Source organism: Phoca vitulina, unplaced genomic scaffold (assembly GCF_004348235.1).
Source record: "Phoca vitulina isolate PV1807 unplaced genomic scaffold, GSC_HSeal_1.0 scaffold1, whole genome shotgun sequence".
In the NCBI taxonomy this organism is placed as follows: domain Eukaryota; kingdom Metazoa; phylum Chordata; class Mammalia; order Carnivora; family Phocidae; genus Phoca; species Phoca vitulina.
Window position 1 is genome coordinate 103243622 of NW_022589704.1, and position 8513 is coordinate 103252134.

General features: G+C 34.4%; 1 non-coding gene across 1 annotated transcript; it reads left to right on the forward strand.

Moving 5' to 3' along the window:
- Positions 1 to 1804: 1804 nt before the first annotated feature.
- LOC116638009 lies at positions 1805 to 1905 on the forward strand. The gene has a single exon (XR_004300586.1). It is a non-coding gene; the product is annotated as a U6 spliceosomal RNA (small nuclear RNA).
- Positions 1906 to 8513: the final 6608 nt, after the last annotated feature.

The window sequence follows — 8513 nt, forward strand, 5'->3', positions numbered from 1 at the left end:
TAGCCTCCAAATCCAAATCCATTATCCAGTCTATTGATTTATTTCTTCAAGCCTTTGCCGTAATCCAAGATACCTTCATCTCCTGCCCTTTCTTCCTCCAGGAATCCTTTCTTGGACCACAGCCATACATAGTTTTAAAACACTAATCAAGTCATGTTATCAACACCCACCTGTTTAAAATACTGTGATGGATTTCCCTTTTTACTTAGAAAAGAATGGTCATAAACTTTAAGTCTCCATGTGTTATAATTTTGTCCTTGTCTACCTCTCCAAAGTATCTTGCTCTGATGCTTTCCCTGATCACTTTGCATTCTTACTACTACTGGCCATTTAAAAGGTATCTGAGCAGGACTGTTACACATATGAGCCTTCCACCTAAGATGCTGAGGTAGATAGTGTCATTTATTTATCTGTATCTTTTTCTGAACAAATAACCACTGAGACACACAAAGTATCCAGAAATATCTGGAACTTAGCATTTCCAGCAAAACTACCACTATGGAGTTTATGTGGAGCATTTTAAAATTTAATCAGATTTGAAAAAATTCTGGACAAGAATTAGAATCTGATATATTTATATTTAAAGATTTTATTTATTTGAGAGAGAAAGAGAGAATGCACGTGTGCACGTGTGTGCACATGCACAAGCTGGGGGAGGGGCAAAGGGAAGAGGGAGAATCAGATTCCCTGCTGAGCAGGAAGCCATTTGGGGGACTCTGGGATAATGACCTGAGCCGAAGGCAGACACTTAACCAACTGAGCTACCCCTAGAATCTGATATATTTAGGGAGTTGTGTGGAAGGTCCACAGGGACTGCTTGGGTTCTTACCCTCTGAATGGCCATGTTCTAAGTGTGTTTTTCTGGACAACGTACACAAGCTCTCCATGCTTCCTTCTCTTCCATAAACAAAATTTCAGTGAACATAAAAAAATGAGAAAAACAAGTAATAAAGAACAAGCATATATCTGATTAGCTCTCATCAGATATTAGTTCTGTGGCCCTGCACTTCCGGTAAAATAATAAAAAAAATTTTTGATTTAATTTCCCTTTCATCAAATATCCTCACTGTCTAAGACATTGCTTCTTTGGTTTTAGACCTGATATACTGTTTTTCTATAAAGACTTTCTCTGCCTGCATGCATGTGGTGAGCTTAAAGGTAACAGAGTGTACTCAAAATAACACGATCCAATAGGAAAAACCAGACAGGATTCTACTTCCCAACAATGAGGAAAAGAAGACATAACACCACCACCTGCAATTAGAAAAGTGGTCTGAGCCACAATGAGGTATTTGAGTCTCCCACAACGCTTTGGCATTGGTAGGGATAGCTCTCAAGGCAAACAAAAGCTTAATAGCTATTCTTTTCCAGCTGTTTCCCTTGGGCCAGATGTCTGAGTAGCCCAAACTACTTAGCTGCATATTAGTGCCACACAAACTACAGGCTGTTGCTTGTTGGGAGAACTGTTAACTTCTGGAGAATGTTGCACTGAATGTTATTACGGTTTGAATGAAAATAAACTTGCTAAGTGGCTTGTATATTAGTGCTGGTACAAGGTAATCCTTGTCTAATGGAAACAAAAACACACTATTTCCCTTCCACCTGACCTGAGGGACACTCTAAGGCTTTAGTACACCAACACTCTCTGCTGTTTCTCTCTGTTTCCTGGCTGGTTTTCACAATTCTGTTGGTTGCCTGCACATTAGAGTATATATACCAAACCCCTCCATCAAAACTGACTCATAAAATGGAAAGAATTCTTGGACACCTGTTAGGTGTTTATGCTTATTGAGAATATTGTTGTGTGCTCGCTTTGGTAGCACCTATTCTAAAATTGGAATAAAACAGAGAGGATTAGCATGGCCCCTGGGCAAGGGTGACACAGACATTTGTAGGGATATTGTTACTACAGTGAACAATTATATACTGCTCTACAGGCTATAAATAATAGCATTCAGTGCACGTCTTGGCTTTGGACTATGCTTTAGATTTAGTGCTCAGTTCCCTACATACTGTATCTGCAGGCTATATCTACAGGCCACATCTCACATCTGGCCCATTTGCATGCATGTTTTCTCATTGGTTCCTCATGCTTATTGCAAGAGGCAGTTATGTTTGCTATCTTCATTTCCTTGAAGGGGAAACTGAGAAGAGGCGGGTTCTGAATTTACTGATTGGTGGTGATGCTGGGATTTATCCTTCAGGGCTATCCCTCCCCCTCCATAGGCCAAGATTTTTCTGTCATTTCTTGTTTGGATCAATACGGATTGCCTCCTCTGTGGCAACCACTGACAAGCACAGGAATGAAGGTTTAGGTGCTGGGATTGGCAGAGAGAAGGGGGAACATTTACGAGTTCAGTTCATAGCTGAGGGGCCTGAGGAAGCAGCCTGGCTTTGAGGAGGTTCTTATGATGAACACCTTCTCCCTTCCCAGTGTGCTTGCATTTGCCATAGTGAGCAGTTCCTGTCATTTTCACCTAAGATATCTTTGAATTCTTCTCAATAAGCTATCTGCACGCATTGATGCCATACAACTAGTCACTCTTCAAAAGAGAAAAGTGCAACACTCATAACTTTAAAACAAAATTATTCCTGAGAATAATGAGAATTCCTACTGAGTTGTAGGAAGCACTTATTTTATTTTTAACAAGAAAAGTGGCATTTCACTGGGATGCCTGGGTGGCTCAGTAGGTTAAGCATCTGCCTTCAGCTCAGGTCATGATCCCTGCAGTCCTGGGATTGAGGCCCTGTGTTGGACTTCCTGCTCAGCGGGGAGTCTGCTTCTCCCTCTCCCTTTGCCTTCCCCCCACTCATGTTCTCTCTCTCTCTCAAATAATGAAATAAAATCTTTAAAAAAATGTTTAAAATAAAAAAAAGAAAGAAAATTGGCATTTCACAAGAAAGGGAGAGCTGACGTGTGTGTGCACATGTGCGTGCATGCACACATACACATATATGAGTGTTCTGCTAACTATGAATTGTTTTTACTTAATTACTTTACTTAATTATAAAAAATGATCTCGCAAAGATCCATGCGCTATCAACATTTTATAGAAAACTTCAGAAAATTTAATTAACATATACAACAAGCATTTTGTTTGCTTTCTTCCACCTTTTCTGTTTTCTTCCTTGAAAGATGACATCATCTTCTTCCTTAATGATCAATTGTAGCATAAAATAAGAACCCTGTCTCTATCTACATAATTTAGAGAAATATATTAGAGTGGTTAAACTGAAACATGATTCGGTATTTTACGTGGATATTAAGGTATTCAGAGCCTTAGGAAAAGCGATAAAGAGGGAAAATAGGATCAGGACAGAATAGTACTTACTAACAAATTTTTGAAAAATACAAAAAATGCACAAATGTATTAAAATCAATCGATGTGTTTTAATTAGAAGTGTCATATTTCAAGAAGTCTTAATACAGCTATTCCATTTCTCATTAAATAACTCTAAAGCCCTTCTAGGTCCAGATGAGTGAGAGAGCATAAGGAAAAATCTTCCTTATCACTTCCAAACAAAAAAGGAAGGGTAGATAAAAAATGTAATTTTATGTTAAATAAAATACACAGACCTGCCTTAAAAAGGGAAGGGGAAATCTCCACTAATATCCACAAATAAATAGAAAATAACCTTAAATATCTATGAGAGGGGGAAGAAGGCAGATTTTCCACAAAGTAAGAGCAATTAGATTGACAATGGGCTTTTCATCATTAAAAATAAGTAAGGTCTATCATATGATCTCACTGATATGAGGAATTCTTAATCTCAAGAAACAAACTGAGGGTTGCTAGAGTGGTGGGGGGTGCGAGGGATGGGGTGGCTACACATAGAGGAGGGTATGTGCTATGGTGAGCGCGGTGAATTGTGTAAGATTGATGAATCACAGATCTGTACCTCTGAAACAAATAACACATTATATGTAAAAAAAAAAAAAAAAGAAGATAGTAGGAAGGGAAAAATGAAGGGCGGGAAATCAGAGGGGGAGATGAACCATGAGAGACTATGGACTCTGAGAAACAAACTGAGGGTTCTAGAGGGGAGGGGGGTGTGGGGGATGGGTTAGCCTGGTGATGGGTATTAAAGACGGCATGTATTGTAGAGCACTGGGTGTTATACGCAACTAATGAATCATGGAACACTATATCAAAAACTAATGATGTAATGTATGGTGATTTACATAACATAATAAAATAAAATTAAAAAAAAATAAGGTCACTAAACTGTTATCTTTAGAGTACCTGACTTGAGAGTGCTTACACTTGTTATACCTTTATGCTACATGGCAGGTGTCAGAGTGAAGTCAAGGCATTTAAGGAATATAAAGGCTATAAAAGCTTAATATCCATTGACCCACCTGGAAGAAACCACTGAGGATGTAGCTGAGGAGGAAAAGATTGAATCTAGCTGGAAAAAGCGAGGTTCAAATGAAACCGTAACCAAAAAATGGTCAAATATGTAATATTAGTTTCCTAGTGCTGCTGTAACAAACGCCTACAAATTTAGCTCTTAAAAAACACAAATTTATCATCTTAAAATCTGGAGATCAGAAGTCTAAAATTATTCTCATTAGGCTAAAATCAAGATGTCTGGAGGTTTGATGTGTTTCATATACCTTGAGGAGAATACACTTTCTTGCCTTTTCCAGCTCTCAAGGCTACATGCATTCTTTGGCTCTTGGCTCCTTTCTCCATCTTCAGAGCCAACAAAGTAACATCTTTAAATCTCCATTCTCTCCCTCTGCTTCCATGGTCACATTTCCTTGTCTGACTTTCTTACCTCCCTTTTTCTCTTCTCTGGACCCTTTTGATTTCTTTGAGCCCACGCAGACAATCCAGGAAAATCTCCCATTTCAAATTCTCCAACTAATCACTTGTTCAAAGTCCTTTTTTTTTTTTTTTTTTTTTTTGCCATGCAAGGTTACATATTCACAGATTCCAAGGATTAGAACGTAGACATTTTTGGGACACTCTTTATTCTGTCTACCACTCATTGATCAAGCTAAAAAATAAAAGACTATAAAAGGAAAAGAGAAACAGTAGCTACATTTCTTTTATAATAAAACAAGGGAGAGGAGACATATTAATTATTTAGTAAAAAAACATCAAATTAATTTTAAAGAAAATAGATGGTAGAAAATTATAAAAAGGCAACATAAATGCACAGTTGAGAAAATCAACAAAATAAAGGGTTGATCATTTGAAAAGACTAATAAATTTGATAAACTACTAGCAAGACTAACGAAGAAAAACATGTGTAATGCACAAATCACCCGTAATAGAATGCACATATGTGAAAAGTTAATATGAGGATATCATAAACAACTCTATGTAAATCAATTTGAAAAAATAGATGAAATGATTGAATTCCTAGGAAAATGCAACTTAACAAAACATACCCAAGAAGAAATAGAAACTCTGAATAGTCCTAGATCTATGAGCTAAATTGAATTCATAATTAATGGGAGAAAATTGCCCAAGTCCTTTTGAAAGACCAGAATAAACTTGAAATTAAATCTATCAAGATATTACACAAAAGGAAAATTACTAGCTAATTTCTCTCATAAACATAGATGCAAAAAACCCTGGACATATTAGTAGTTTAAATCCAGAGATATACTAATAAGACAATACATCATAAATAAATGAGTTTTATTCCAGGAATATAAAGTTGGTTTAATATTTGAAAATCAAACAATGTAATTCACTATAATAGCAAAATAAATGAGCAGTTCATTTGATCATTAACAGTTACCAAAAGTACATTTGATGTAACATAGCACCCATTCATGATGGGATTGTGTACTTAGAAAATCCAAAGATGTCTAGAGATAAATTATTAAAATTATTGAGTAAATTTAGTAAGATCACTGGATTCATGCTCAATAGGATAAATACTTTTTATAGGGTATACTGTCACAAATAATTAAAAGATAATATTTCAAAAATGGCTATCATTTATAGTACCATAAAGCAACTCTAGAAATAAATCTAGAAAAGATTTGGAAGGCATTGACACAAGGAACTATAAAATATTCCTGAGAGAAAATATAGTACATCTAAATAAAAGGAATAACATTTCATATTAAGGGATTAAAGGCTTGATGAAATAAAACTGTTAGGCTCCCTAAAAGTCAGCCCATTGATTTATTACAATTTCAACTAAAATCTGAGCTGATTTTTTTTTTTGGTGAAAAATTTCACATTGATTCTAAAATGTATATGGAAGTAAAAAAGACCAAGGATAGTGAAATTAATTTGGAAAAAGAACAAGTTAGGCAACTTACATTTGTAGATGTCAAGATTTATATAATATTGTAGTAAGGAAAGTAGTGTGGTAGTCATGTAAAAATATACAAATAGAACAATGAAGGTAAAAGTAATAGATTTGTCTAATAAATAATGCTGTATCAAGAAAATATCTATATAGAAAAAATTATCTTAACCTCTATTTTACACCATGGAAATTAGTTTGAAGTGGATTGTAGATCTAATATTAATGGTAAAACAATAAAGTTTATTGAAGATTACATATGAGAACATTTTTATCATCTTCGAGTAGACAAAGTTTTCTTAAACAGGGCATGAAAAGCCCTGATTATAAAGGAAATGATTGGTAGATTCAGTTATAGTAAACTTAAGACTTTGTGCTCATCAGAACATACTTTCAAGGGTGTGAGAAACAACCTGCTGCAGAGAGACCTGGATTTCTAGCAGTCACTAAAAAAAAAAAAAAAAAAAAGGGCAGACAATACAATTTTAAAATTGAGGAAAAGACTTAAAAGTCACGTTACAAAAAGTCTATCAAATTGCTAGCAAACATGAAAATGTGCTTTACATGATTAGTTATTGTAGAAATAAAAATTATTCTACAATCTGATGCTGTTACCTATGTATCAGAATGACTATAATTGAAAACAAAAGCAAAACAAAGATAGTTCTTTAGTACTAAAATTCTCTCACATTGCTCATGGGAGTGTAAATTGGTACAGTCCCTTGGAAATCTGTTTTACAGTATCTCCTAAAGTTAAATTCTTGCATACTGTATGACCAGCAGTTTTATCACCAAGCATATACCCAAAAGAATGGCAGTCATGAAAAGATAGATGATAGATAGATAGATAGATGATAGATAGATAGACCTATCTATCTATACTCATAGCCGCAATGTTTATGTGAGTCCAAAGTGGAAATAGCCCAAATGTTTATCAGCACCAGGATGGGTAAATAAATTTTGGTATAATCACTTGTTTTCTTAATTTCTATTTCTTATATTAACATTATTATATTAGCTTCATTTTGATTAGAATACACCTGCTTTTTTGTTTTTAATAACTTACACACAAATGATTTATTATTTTTGGTATATAGCATTTAAGCAATATATAGTTAATTAATTTTGATTTTTTTTTTGCAATCTGATAATTTCCTTTTTAATAGTTGGGTTTAGCTCATATATATCAATTGTGTTTATAGGTATGTTTAGTGTAGCAAGTTAAGAAATATTTACCTGTAGGGATAATAACTTAGAGAGGATGTGAGGAGGACTTCTCTATTACCTTACTGTTCTGTTTCTTGATCAGAGTGGTGGTAAAAATTTATCAGTCTGTACAGTTAATGTGTCTTTTGGAACACACATTATATGTCAATTAATACGTCAGTTTAAAATTTATATAAAGTAAATGTGTTTTTTTTTGTAAATGTGTTTTAATAAGAATTCAAGGATTTAGGATCTCCTCAAAATGTATATGGCATGTGATAGATATAATTCTAAATAAAAATATTTAGCCAACCCATGCTACAAACAAAATATGGAAGAGGAAGCATCAAAATTATTGGAAGGAATAAAAAAGAGTATATTTATGGCATCAGGTAAGGAATATATTTTTCAAGAAGAAAGTAAAAAAAAGATCAAAGAAAGAAAGATTATGTAATCTGACTTCATAAAAAACTAGCATTTTATAACAACAAAAATAATCACAAAAAATACAATAAGCAAAGTGACAGGAAATATGATCAATTAAGAAAATCAATTTAGAATGTATATAATATTTAGAATTTTTTTTTTTTTTTTTTTTTTAAAGATTTTATTTATTTATTTGACAGAGAGAGACAGAGTGAGAGAGGGAACACAAGCAGGGGGAGGGGAGAGGGAGAAGCAGGCTTCCCGCAGCGCAGGGAGCCCGATGCGGGGCTCGATCCCAGGACCCTGGGATCATGACCTGAGCTGAAGGCAGACGCTTAACGACTGAGCCACCCAGGCGCCCCAATATTTAGAATTTTTGATGGGAATGTAAATTAGTATAAAATTTGAAGAACACATTTTAATATCAATTAAAATAAAAAATGACCCAGCAAAGAAAGAATATATATATGCAAAGAATACATATACACAAAGAGTATGTATAAATATAAACTCTGGTACAGGTGTATGAATATTTATTGTAGCAATACTTGTAAACAGAAAAAAAATATATGGCTTAAGCATTCTTCAAAAAGACAAATTAAATA